The sequence below is a fragment of the Macaca thibetana genome, chromosome 11 (assembly GCF_024542745.1).
Source record: "Macaca thibetana thibetana isolate TM-01 chromosome 11, ASM2454274v1, whole genome shotgun sequence".
NCBI classification, from domain to species: Eukaryota; Metazoa; Chordata; class Mammalia; order Primates; family Cercopithecidae; genus Macaca; species Macaca thibetana.
Genome location: NC_065588.1, coordinates 4,316,978 through 4,329,445, shown reverse-complemented (window position 1 = coordinate 4,329,445; position 12,468 = coordinate 4,316,978). Strand labels below are relative to the sequence as shown.

Here is a 12,468-nt window from a genome sequence, read left to right as displayed (position 1 = left end):
TCCGTCCGTCCGTTCGTTCAAGGTGTAAGCCTTTTTCTGGTTTACTACATGCCAAGGACTGTGCTAAATCATTCACATAAAACCACTAGCATGCATCACCTCATTTGGTCCTCCCACAGTCTAATGGGTAGGTACTGTCATTATCTTCATTTTAAGAAAATGAAGAAACTGAAGCTCAGAGAGGTTCATTGATGTCTCCACCGTCTGCCTAATTCAGTACCCTGCACCCGTAACCACTGTAAAAGAACAACATGCCAATAGTTCCCTAATGTTGTAAAAGGCACTGTTTTAAACGCATCTGTTATATCAACTCACTCACTCCTCCAAACAAGCACGATAGAGATTACTATTACCCTTGTTTAATAGATTAGGAAACTGAAGCACAGAAAGGTCATGTAATGTTCCCCAGGTCACCCAGCTAGTAAGTGAGCTGGACAGGGCATCTGTTTTACCGAGGAAGACATTCCTTAGTTTTTGTTTTGTTTTGTTTTTCACTTGAAATCCCCTGCGATGGCCCAGAGCGGAATGCCAGCGTCCTGAGAATAAAGCCTCTGAGCTGACCTGGGAAGGGGTGCCAGTGGCGGCTGTGTCCCCTACAGCTCTGGAAGGTGGAGGCGGTGGAGAGAGCGACTACACAGCAGCCACAAGCCTGGGTCCCTGCCAGGGGAGACCTCAAAGTCCTCTCGAGGGTTGGCTTCCCTGTGCTGGGCCGTGCACAAAGGCGAGTGGTGGCTTCCAGGACAGCAGCAGGACGTGGTCCTCGGGAGAGGAGAAAGCCCCGGGGAAGGGCTGATGGGACCTCAGCCCGCAGCTCTGAGAAGGGCTGCTCTGTAGGAGGGGGGATGCAGGTAACAGCTCCCCCAAGAGCCAGGCAAGCAAAAGTAGGTTTCTGTTTGAGCAGCAGCTGGGGAATTTCAGGGAGAGAGAGAATCCACTCCCGACAGTGCGTCATGTTCAACCCTGGAAGAGGTGACCATGAAGGGGGCCTCTAGAGAGAGGAGATGGGCTGCGCTTAGGCCGGCCTCTTTATTGTCTCTGCCTCTAACCTTTGGGAATCCTGTCCATCTTTGAGCCCCTGGCGCCAGTGACTCCACTCTGCGAATCCCTCCCTGACCAGCCATCCCCCACACCCATAAGACTCCAAGTTCTGTTTGGGGGACAGAAGGCCCAAGTGCCCTGAGGTCCAGGCTGGTCCACATTCATCCCTGGGTGGGCTGTGGCTCAGACCAGTCATTTGGGTGATGGAAGTCTCAGACACTCTGGAAGCTAGCCCAGTTGGTCCTGGTGCCCCCAGTAACACTCACACCCTATTCTCCTGCAGCAAATCTACCCTCTCTACTATTCATTTGGCCTTGGGTATTAGGTATCATGTGACCTCGCTGGTATGGCATCTCCTGGTGTTAGCGGCTTCTTGCACGAGTACATTTCTCAGATGATCAGACAACATTTATTGAACATTTAGCATGTGTCACCCACCATTGTAACTGCTTTGTGGGGTTATCGCATTTAATTCTCCCAAGAACCACATGAATTGGTGTTATTTTTATCACCATATTACAGAGACGGAAACAGGGGCCTAAGCACTCAGTGGCTACGGGATGAGCTGGTACTCAAACACAATATTGGAACCCCGGCCATCAAAATCTGATTTGTCACTGGTTTGTCTCTCAACAAAAAGAAGTCAGAGTCTTTCTTACTCCCTTCTATCTCCCGTAGCTCCTGGTGAGTGTCTGTAGACAGTAGTTGTTCAAAAAATGTGGGCTTTCACTGACTGTTCAAAGACATTTCTAGGTTGGTTTTTTTAATGATCAGCGAGGCAGGGTGCTCTTAACAGGACAAAATAGTGTTGAATCCTTGGCAGACAAAATCAGGTGCTTTTTAGAAGAAATGAGAGAGAGATTTGTAGGCCATATGTTAGAAAATTTTGTTCCAAGTCTTTTTTTTTTTTTTTTGAGACAGTCTCGCTCTGTTGCCCAGGCTGGAGTACAGTGGCACGATCTCAGCTCACTATAACCTCCGCCTCCAGGGTTCAAGCAGTTCTCCTGCCTCAGCCTCCTGAGTAGCTGGGATTACAGGCATGCACCACCACACCTGGCTAATTTTTGTATTTTTTAGAGACGGGATTTCACCATGTTGGCCAGGCTGGTCTGGAACTCCTGACCTCAAGTGATCTGCCCGCCTCGGCCTCCCAAAGTACTGGGATTACAGGTGTGATCCACCATGCCCGGCCATGTTCCAAGTCCTTACGGTAACAAGGAGACATGTGAGAAGCCCATTTGGGATTGAAGGATGCAAGAAAGCCCTGTAATTGAGGCAGCCAATCAGAAGCTTTTATTAATGGGCCCTCTTTCTTTTGTCCCCCACTTCCAGAGAATCTTCCATAAAACTGGCAGACTCCTCCTGATCTCCACCCGTGCCGTCTGCCTCTCTAGTTCCGGACACAGAGCTGGTGCCCTGCGGCCATCTCAAGCAGGAACCCTGCAAGGTCACCAGGAAGACTGCGTGCCTCGCTCTAGCCTCCTCCTAAGGGAAAGCAGACTCCTGTTTTTGAGAGAAATTACCTGATTTCGAGAGAAACATAAAGGACTTTTTTTCTCCTTAAGGTAACATTCCACTTGTAAAAATGAAGTTTGGAAGAATTTCTGCAAACTCAGTGTTTTGGTCAGTTGATCTTTTACTGTACCAGGCGAATCTGAGGCCACAAATACACTGGGGAGGAAGATATGCCCTTCACAAAGGATTTGCACTTAGCCAGACACTCTGTTGCTGTGCTTCTTTAAATAAAGAACATTTCTGGTATATTTTGTTAATTTATTTTTATTTTTTAGAGTCGGGGTCTTGCTCTGTTGCCCAGGCTAGAATGCAGTGATATGATCAGAGCTTATGACAGCCTTGAACTCCTGGGCTCAAGTAATCCGCCTGCCTCAGCCTCACGATTCATTGGGATTACAAGTGTGAGCCACCGTGCCCGGCTCTTTGCCTGGTATATTTTAAATTGTTTCATTTCCTTGAAAGTGAGATTTATCTATTATATTCAGAAAATCTGGCAAGATACATCTGATTGCTTGAGATTCCTAAAAATCATGTTACATTAACACTGAAAGGGACATTTGAGTGTCACGTTCTCACTTTAAAGATGAAGAAACTGTGGCCTGGAGAGGTTACGTGACTTGTTTTCGTCCCATAGTCTTGTGTGTGTGTGTAGCAGGCTGCCCAGTTTCCAGCTTTCCCCCTTTACTGTGCACCTTCCTTGCATCCGAGGTATACAGGGAAGCTGGCCCTCCCAGTCAGGCCTCTCTACCTGGTCCTCACCTGCCATCACTGATGTTTAATCATTGATCCCTCTTTTGGATTTCATTGTTATTGTTTTTTCCTTTTATTATGGAAATGTTTCAAACATAAAAGTAGGAGACATAAATAACTACCACGCTCCCTCACCCAGCTTCTACAATTATTAGCACGTGGCCAATCTGTTTTTCTCTACACCTGACCCCAGTTCCCTCTCCCACCCAGATGACTTTAAGGCAAATCCAAACATGATGTCATTTCATCTGTGGCTGCTCCGTGTGTAACAGCGTGTGAAGCCTCTCCCACATACATGTATGTCCACAGTGCAACGTCACAACTAAAAAGAGTGAACAGTAGTTCCTTAACTTCACCAAATTTCACTGATTGTCTTTCTTACTACGTCTCTCTGTCTCTCTTTGCAATTGGTTTATTAGAATCAAGACTATCGGGTAGAATTATGAGCTGATCATTCAGGGTCCTTGCATTAGAATTTTGCTGAATGAGGGAAAATAAATTGCATAATAAGGAGATTTTATAATAACCATAGATCACATTCATAAATGCCTTTATACTTCCTAAGTCTCTTTAACCATAACTTTTTTTTTTTTTGGAGGCAGATCTCACTCTGTCACCCAGGCTAGAGCGTGGTGGCACAATCTCGACTCACTACAACCTCCGACTCCTGAGTTCAAGCAATTTTCCTGCCTTGGCCTTCCCAGTAGCTGGGATTATAGGTGCCCACCACCACGCCTGACTTTTTTTTTTTTTTTTTTTGTATTTTTAGTAAAGACAGGGATTCACCATGTTGGCCAGGCTGGTCTCGAACTCATGACCTCAGGTGATCCACCTGCCTCGGTCTCCCAAAGTGCTGGGATTACAGGCGTGAGCCACCACACCTGGCCAACCATAACTTTCACGTCAGATAGGGAGACAGGTATAATTTGCCTCCAACAGAGAAAACTGAGGCCCAGAGGTGGCATGGAATCTAATTAGTGGTCGAGCTCAGATCTCCCACGCTTCCTGACTTGGCTCTTTTTACTGCAACAAAATCTCATTATAACTCCCATCTCGTTAAAATTATAGCTTCAATTTTGTGCAGCTCACTAGGACCAACCCTCTTCCAGATACTTCCTACGTAGAAGCTCACGGAACCATCATGACAACGCTGTAGAGGAGATGCTTGGGTTCTCATTGCACTGATGGGGAATCTTAGGCACAGAGGTGTACACACATTTTTCAAGGTCACCCAGCACCAGCATTTAAGCCCAGGTCTTTCTGATTCTAGAGCTCCCGCTTGCAATAGCTATCACATGCCAATATCACGTAACAAGGTGACTGTAATTCACAGTGGTGAACATTTTCTTCTGTGAACTTTATCCTTATTCCCTTTTAGAATCTGCCTTGAAATGTGAAACAAAACCACATTTTAAAAAATGCTACTATTCAGACATTTCACAAATGTGGATGTGATGTTCCTTTATTCGAAGTCGTGAAGATCAACATGACCCTCGACTGAAAAATGCAGAGCTGAAAATGAATCCAAGACCCCAGAACTGTCTGTCCTGGCCTCACTCAGCCGGTGATGAGTGCCACACAGTCCCTGCCTTGGCCTGACTCTGCTCGCTCTGTCTTGTGCTTTCAGGAGCAGTCAAAGTCCTTTTTAGAAAATATTTCTTGGTCTTCTGTGGCATTGGATGGACAGAGTTTTCCACTAGGTCTTTTTTTTTTTTTTTTTTTTTTTTTCCGGCCACACTGGCCCTTAAGAAGATGTTACTCAAGGCTCCACACCTACTTCAAACATTTTTAGGGGCCCTGGTTGGGGCCTTGCGCAGAACTGCCAGGAACCCTACAGAGAGGAGGAGCCCAGCTCTGGGGGCCTCGCCTTGGTCCCAGTGTTTACCCAGCCCTTGCAGAGGCCCTGCTGTCAGTGTGCTGATTCTCTTTCTCACACTTCCCCAAACAGCATATTCTTGTGAGGCAGCTGTTGCTTGCAAGGCCTTCTTTCAGCCACAGTCGCTTTTCCCATGTTTATAGCCCTGGTGTTTCCCCCCTTCCTTTTTTTTTTTTGAAGGGCTTTTCCCCTAAGTCTTTCAGTCGCTGAACAGCTGTGCTCTGATATTAGATAGAATGTTTTCTGTCCTCACCACCAGCTTATGAACAAAAGGGTTTTAAGAACCCTGATAAATGAACAAGGTCTCTGGGAAGATGAAATGTTACCAACATTTCAAACAATCAAAATCCTTGTGCATCTCGAAGGGTTTGCCCTTTCAAAGCAGTGCCGGGTGGGTATTTTGTCTTGGAGCCTTGGAGACTGTAATTTTTTTCTCAGTCTCCCTATCGACCTGACATGGGAAAGTTGGTCAGAAGATGGCCCTTTACTGCCATCAAAGCCCCGAGCTTGCTTTCCTATTGGCTCTTTGTCCTGCTTTGAGGCCCCTCTGGAGAGTTTCGGGGGGTTCTCTCAGCCGGGAGAGGCCAAGGCTGGGCGTTTTGGTTTCTGTTATCTTCCAGTTTATGTTGAGGTTCTATCCTCATCTGAAACAAACTTGTGGCCACTCTTGACTAAGCGTCACCTGTGTGCAGGTGCTCTGCCAAGCACCTGCCATTATCCTGTTCTAGCCCCAGAGCAACCTGTGACATGCGCGTTGAGACCTCTAACGTTCACACGAGGAAACTGAGAGTTGGAGAAAATAAGCCGCTTGCCCAGGGTTGCTTAGCAAGGCTGTTTGCCACGTGGCTCCAGCTCTCCAGCAAGTGGTGGAGCCAATCTTCAAACCCAGATATTTTGGACTCTGAAGCCTCTGCTTTCTTCAGTAATAATGGAATCCCTCAGTGGCCAGAGGTGGCCAGAGAGGGGGACGCCTACACTATTCTGCCTTCCTACTTCCATGTAGGACCTCCTTCTAAAGCAAAGGGGCTCTCCTTTATTTACACTCTCCATCCCCCATCTTTGCGCCGCCCCCACCATCGCACCGCCTGGAACGTGCACTGTCTTCCTTATTTTAATGTTGTGGAAACCCTAGGCCACCTTCTCTGCTTCACTGGCAGCCCAATCCGGGGTCCAAATCCAGACGTTTGCTCTCCAGCCCAAGCCCCTTCCTGGTACTGCCTCACATGGGAACAGAAAGGTCAAGGCTTAAAGTAAAATGACAGATGGAAAGAAAAGCCTCCACCAGCCTGTAGAGCTCCGTGAAATCCTTCATTATGGGATTTCCCTTGTCAGGGCTACAAGGAGAAGCCTGAAGGCTCACGGCAAAAATCAACACCACATAAAGGCACTGTACAGGCAGGCATTGCTCATCACAGTGAAAACATCTGACAAGCGGTCCCAAGGGTGGCGCAGCGGGGTGATGGGGAAGGAGGAGGGGGAGAAGAGAAGGAAGAGAAGAGGAAAATGACCAGCATCGTGACTTCATTTCCTGTCTGTTGGCACCATGCCTGCTCTCTTCCACAGATATCTTCTCTTCTGAAGAAGAGATCTTCTACAAATCCAGAAGAAAGACTTTGGCTAGATCCAAGGAAGATGACAGAAACCATCTGAATCTAGAGATCCAAACATGTCCTTCTCTGGAGATCTTGCAGGCCAGGGTTCAGGCTCGTCATCTGGGGAGTTTAGGGAAGGGCCTGCACAGAGACGGAGGCATGGACTCAATGGTGTGGGCCCTGTGGATTCAGGAGAGAGGAGGAGTGTTGGCCTTGGGGGCATTGTCATCTCAAGCCAGAGTAGGGCCAAGGCAGTAAGTCCACACAAGGGACTGAGAGGTGGGCATATATGGAGCAAACTCCAGACACACCTGTCCTTGCCCACACATCAGGCTGCACACCTTTTTCTCATCCGTCCTCACCCTTCCCAGTCTTTTCTAATTTCCATGGGGTTTTCATGTCAATAAAGAAAAACCCTTGCAGGACACAGAATTGATCACAAAGCCTGTGAGTCCAGCAGGCTTGGGAGGGGCTTCATTCTTTGGAAGAGAAGCGGGGGCAGGTTCTGTGCCCAGACCTGGAGAGGCTGCCCAGAAGGGGACTGCATCCCCTCGGCTGCCCCGTGCACTCCCTAAGTGGAGCACCTCCAGGTTCTTCAGTGTTAGGGGAAACTATGAAAAGGGCAAAGATGTTTCCGCAGTGGCTTTTGGGAGTGCGCTGTGGCACCTGCAGGGGGGTATGGAATGTGTGATGCTGGTGACGGTGTGGCACAGGGAAGGTCCCGTGGGTTCCACACCCAGTATATAGCCGTGAGTCATTTCATCCTCTCTAGTCTCCATTTCTCCTTTGGTCAAAAAGGGTTCATCTTAATCATCCTGCTTGCCTGGTAGGGAAAACAGGATCTAGGGAGAGAATGTTTGGAAAGTTCTTAGAAAGGTTAAAAGAGACACGTAAGTGTGGTTTGTGTTATCCTGGATTTCAGGGGCTGGAGGAATAGGAACCTACACGAGGCTTCCCCAGCGCTGGCAGCCAGAATTTGCCAAGCCTCTGCAGTGGCGGTGGCCATCCCCCACCAGAAGCCCTGGGAGGAGAGGGGCTCCAGCAACCAGCGGCGGTTGGAACCCAGAGGGAAGTGTGGTCGCTGGGCCTGTGGCCGGCAGAAACCACCTCCTTCCCTCCCTGCCTGGCTTGCTCCAAACCCCAGGAAAGACAGAGTTTCTGTGGATACTTAAGCTGTGCCTGCTGGACCAGGCTGGGGTGGGGGTGGTGGGCCGCTCTCTGCCAAATGGTGCCGGTGGGCATGGAGGGGGAGCGACAGCTGGGGGGTGGAGCGCTAGCAGGGTCAGAGCCTTCTCCTGCCAGCCTGTGCTGGGCCTGGGGGCTGCCGCCTGCTCTCAGCTTAGACAATGCATGAGGGACTCTGGGCGGGGGCAGGACGAGGCTCAGAGAACCTGTGTGTGGGATGCTGGAGAGGTCCAGGGCCAGCAGGCAGGGCATAAGGTGCGCCCTGCCCATTGAAACCAGAGGGAAACAGAGTTGAGCCTGGCAGGCTCTGGCTGGTTCTTCCAGTGGAGGAAGCGCCTTGCTTGACTAGAATCATGTGCAAAGTTCAAGGCCTCCCTTGCTGCCCCTGGAGTGCAGAGACCCCCGTGGCCCTTCCCCCCAGTCCTCCTCACTCATACACATTAGCTCCACCCTCAGGAAGGCACTCAGACGGAGAGGACTCTCCAGTTTGCTCTTGCAGGCACCAGTGTGTGTTGGCACGCTCTCAGCTCTCTCTTCTGCCCGGCCCCCTAGGCAACAAGGTAGCCTCGCAGTGCAGGGGGCAGGGAAATGGAGTTGACACAAAGGTCTACCTGAGGTGTGACTGCCACCACCTCAGGATTCTGGCGTTTCAAGGTCAGCCCTCCAGACTTGGTTTTATCCTCCTAGGCACTGGATCGCAATTTTTACAGTCTGGCCCCTGACATTGACTGGCCTCTCGTGAAAGGGCCCGTATCCCTTTCTGCGGTACACAGCATGGTAAGACCAACTTAAATAGCACCTAATATGGTTTTAAAAATGAAAGCGTGTCGCTATTTCTACACATGGCCATTGAACCAATGACTTTGGCTCAAGGAGACCTTGATCCTTGTTTCAGCCCCATCACTGGGTATCCCCACCTTCACCCTCTACCTCCACCCTCTACCTCTACCTCAATTGCAAGAGTGATCTGGCAACTCTGGGCCTCAGCTCTCTCAACCTGAAAGGAGGGGAGAGGGGCAAAATTTCTTTCCAAAAGGAAAACTCATCTATAAAAGCGCAATAGTAATGCTAACTTTTATGTGCTGTCTATGTACTCTCCTTTTTTTCTTTTAATTCATGCCCCAAAAGCTTTTATAAAAGGGCTTCACTCTCAATTCCTCTTTACTATCATTCACCCCATCTAAAGTTTCTCCAGGATGTTGATTTTGCCTCCATGCCCACTGAGTCTCTTAACCCCCTCCTTCCACTGGCATCCCCACTGTTTCCGTGAGTGGCTGAGCCCCTTGTCAGCATTTTCCTGGAATGTTGCCATGGCCTGAAGGATGCGTCTCTCTGGGGATGCAACCTCCATCCAAATGGCTCTTGGAGAGGTAAAGGGATGTGTTCATGTATCTGGTCTGTGATGAGCCATCATTGGAACCAAAGACTTGTTGACTCCAAAGTTCATGCCCTTACTGCACATCACAATGTCTCATTCCCCAGCCTCATTGTCTGCTGCTTCTCACTTCCCTTACTTTATTACTCACACACCTTGAAGGTGCCACGCAGTGTAAAGCCTCTGGCTATTTTTACAGAGCAGTCCTTCTGGCTAGTGTGACACTCATATGCTTGCTTAGGAAACACCTGTTCAGGTACACTCCCTTCTCTATCCTTCTGTTACTCCATCAATCATATCTCTGTCTGTTCCATGGACCTGCAAGCAGCTTGAGGGTAGGGACCAGGTTTTATTTGTCACCAATCCCTAAAGACAGTTACAGTACCTGACACTAATGTGTACTGAAAAGTTTTTCAAAGTATCATGTGCTTTACGTGGATTATCTTATTTAAATTCCTTAATAACCTTGTAAGAGATGGAGGGGCTTCAAGATGCATCTGGTATTCACCTTTTCCACGGAGAGAAACCAACATAGCGAGTAGATAATACAAGTTCAAATAGATCATCTAAGAGAGAACGCTGGAATTCAACAGTGAAGTGACAGGGAACACCAAAAGCAAGGAAGGGGAGAGAGAAGCAAGGCAGCCTGCTTGGCTGGGAAGGAAAGAGAAGCAAGGCAGCCTGCTAGGCCAGGATCAGTTGTGAGTCTGGAGAGGCTCTCTACTTGTGGGGAAAGGGTAAGTGGGAGGCCCTTAGTGGTCCACATGCCTGCTGCGGACTCCTACAATCTTAGCCATGCGAGAGCACCTTGACCCTCATAGGCCCCAAGTCTAACATAAGGAGCTATCTGGAGACCACACAGAGGTTTGCTCCAGAGGGGGAGCTCAGGCTGGGTGTCACAAACCCGAGTCCTAGGCAGCTACAGCATGGTGCCACTTTGAGAGCTCAGCCCTCACACACTGCATCCTACTCTGCTTCTGGGGCCAAGACAGGGGCCATGAGCAACTATCTCACGATCCCCACCAGCAGATGGGCAGCTATGCATTTGCATGCACCCCAAGGACAAATTTCACTGCCCATAACCACTGCCCCTGTAGGATGCTGTAGAGCTGAGGTGAGAGCAAAGCCTGTATTCTCCAGCTGCCTGCCTACTACTGTTTCACAGGAACGCAACCCCACCCTTCCCAGTAGCAGGGAGCGCAGCTAGGAGAATGTTGCATTGGCCTGAAGGATGGCTCTCATCAGCTGTCCCCACCTGAGCATTCTGTGGCAACCAGGAGATTACCCTGCTTCTGCTACCACAGTCAGCACCTGCATGCACCACCGGGGAGACTAAGGTCAGATCCACACGGCCCTGCACCACCCCCAGTACCCATGCACACTGTCTAGGGCCCTGGGGAGCAATCAGCCCAGTCCACCGCCATTGATACCTAAGCACTTCTCCTGGGGGCCTAAGGTCAGGCTTACCCAATCTGCCACTACCACTGCAGCTGGCACCCACCTGCACATGCCATCTCTGAGTCTTGGGACTGGTCCTCCCAACTCATTGCAGCCACTGCCCACATCAGGGTGAACCGCTTAGGTCCCAGAGGGTTGTCCTGCCACTGCTACTACCATCACCCATTCCATGTCCACCACCCAGGAACTCGGGAATCTGCCCATATGCCTGATCCACCGCTGCCATTGCTAGAATGCAAGCAAGCCACTTAAAGTCCCAAGAAACGGCCTGCCCAGACTCATTAACACCAGTGCCACCCTGGCACTCAAGGACAGGCACACTCACACTACTGCCGCCATCACTGGGGCCCAACGATTGACCCACCTGGCATCCTGGTCCCCAAAAAAACTTCACCACAGCTTCCTCTACCAACTGCACCCTAAGCCACTGAAGAAATGACAGGCACCATTGATGCTGTTTACAGCCAAAAAAAAATTATACAGAAACTGCACTACTGTGTGTACCCAGAATCAAAGCCAAAGTGCTCTACCCAACCACCACCATAGATACCTCTTCAGGAAAAAGTCCTTCTCCACAAAAGCAAATTCAAAAAATTAGAAGAAACTACTGTTAAACATTAGATGAGCAGACGTAAGACACAGAAAACATGAAAAAGCAAGGAAATATGACACCTCCAAGGGAACACAATAATTGTGCAACAACAGATATCAATCAAAAAGAAATTCATGAGATCCTGGAAAAAGAATTTAAAATATCGATACTAAAGAATCACAATGAGATACAAGAGAATTCTGAAAAACAATACAAATAAATCACAAAAACCATTTAATTATATCAATAGATGCAGAAAAGGCATTTGATAAAATTCAGCAGTGCTTCATGATTAAAAACTCTCAACAAACTATGTATAGAAGGGACATACCTCAACATAATAAAGGCCATATGTGACAAACCCACAGCTAACATCATACTGAATAGGGAAAAGCTGAAAGCCTTTCCTCTAAGAAGTGAAACAAGATAAAGATGCCCACTTTCAACACTCCTATTCAACATAGTACCGGCAGTCCTAGCCAGAGCAATTAGTCAAGAAAAAGGAATAAAAGGCATCTAAATTGAGAAAGAAGTCAAATTGTCCTTCTTTGCTGATGGTTCTATCTTATATATAAAAAATCTAAAGATTCTACCAAAAAATTCTTAGATCTGATAAATTCAGTAAAGTTTCAGGAAACAAAATCAACATACAAAAATCAGTAGTATTTCTATAAACCAATAATGAAGAAAGAATCAAGAAGGCAATTTCATTTACAACAGTTGTAAAAAATATCTAGGAATAAATTTAACTAAGGATGTAAAAGATCTCTACAAGGAAAACTACAAAGCACTGATGAAAGAAATTGAAGAGGACACAAATTAAAAAGACATCCCGCCGGGCGCGGTGGCTCAAGCCTGTAATCCCAGCACTTTGGGAGGCCGAGACGGGCAGATCACAAGGTAAGGAGATCGAGACCATCCTGGCTAACCCGGTGAAACCCCGTCTCTACTAAAAAATACAAAAAACTAGCCGGGCGAGGTGGCAGGTGCCTGTAGTCCCAGCTACTCCGGAGGCTGAGGCAGGAGAATGGTGTAAACCCGGGAGGCGGAGCTTGCAGTGAGCTGAGATCCGGCCACTGCACTCCAG

General features: G+C 48.4%; 2 protein-coding genes and 1 long non-coding RNA gene across 4 annotated transcripts in view; 1 reads left to right on the top strand and 2 right to left on the bottom strand.

The window, feature by feature from the left end:
* LOC126931753 (uncharacterized) overlaps nucleotides 1–7,150 on the top strand; it is a 31,892-nt gene extending 24,742 nt beyond the window's left edge. The window contains exons 3-4 of one of the 2 annotated variants that reach the window (XR_007717912.1): nucleotides 2,371–2,603; nucleotides 6,743–7,150. This is a non-coding gene — a long non-coding RNA (uncharacterized LOC126931753). Of the gene's footprint in view, nucleotides 1–2,370; nucleotides 2,782–6,742 lie in introns of those variants that run through there. The other variant, XR_007717911.1, reaches the window with a different exon arrangement.
* TIGAR (TP53 induced glycolysis regulatory phosphatase) overlaps nucleotides 1–12,468 on the bottom strand; it is a 1,172,566-nt gene that overhangs the window by 93,153 nt on the left and 1,066,945 nt on the right. The window lies entirely within an intron of this gene.
* Nucleotides 1–12,468, bottom strand: part of CCND2 (cyclin D2) — a 734,493-nt gene that overhangs the window by 54,834 nt on the left and 667,191 nt on the right. The window lies entirely within an intron of this gene.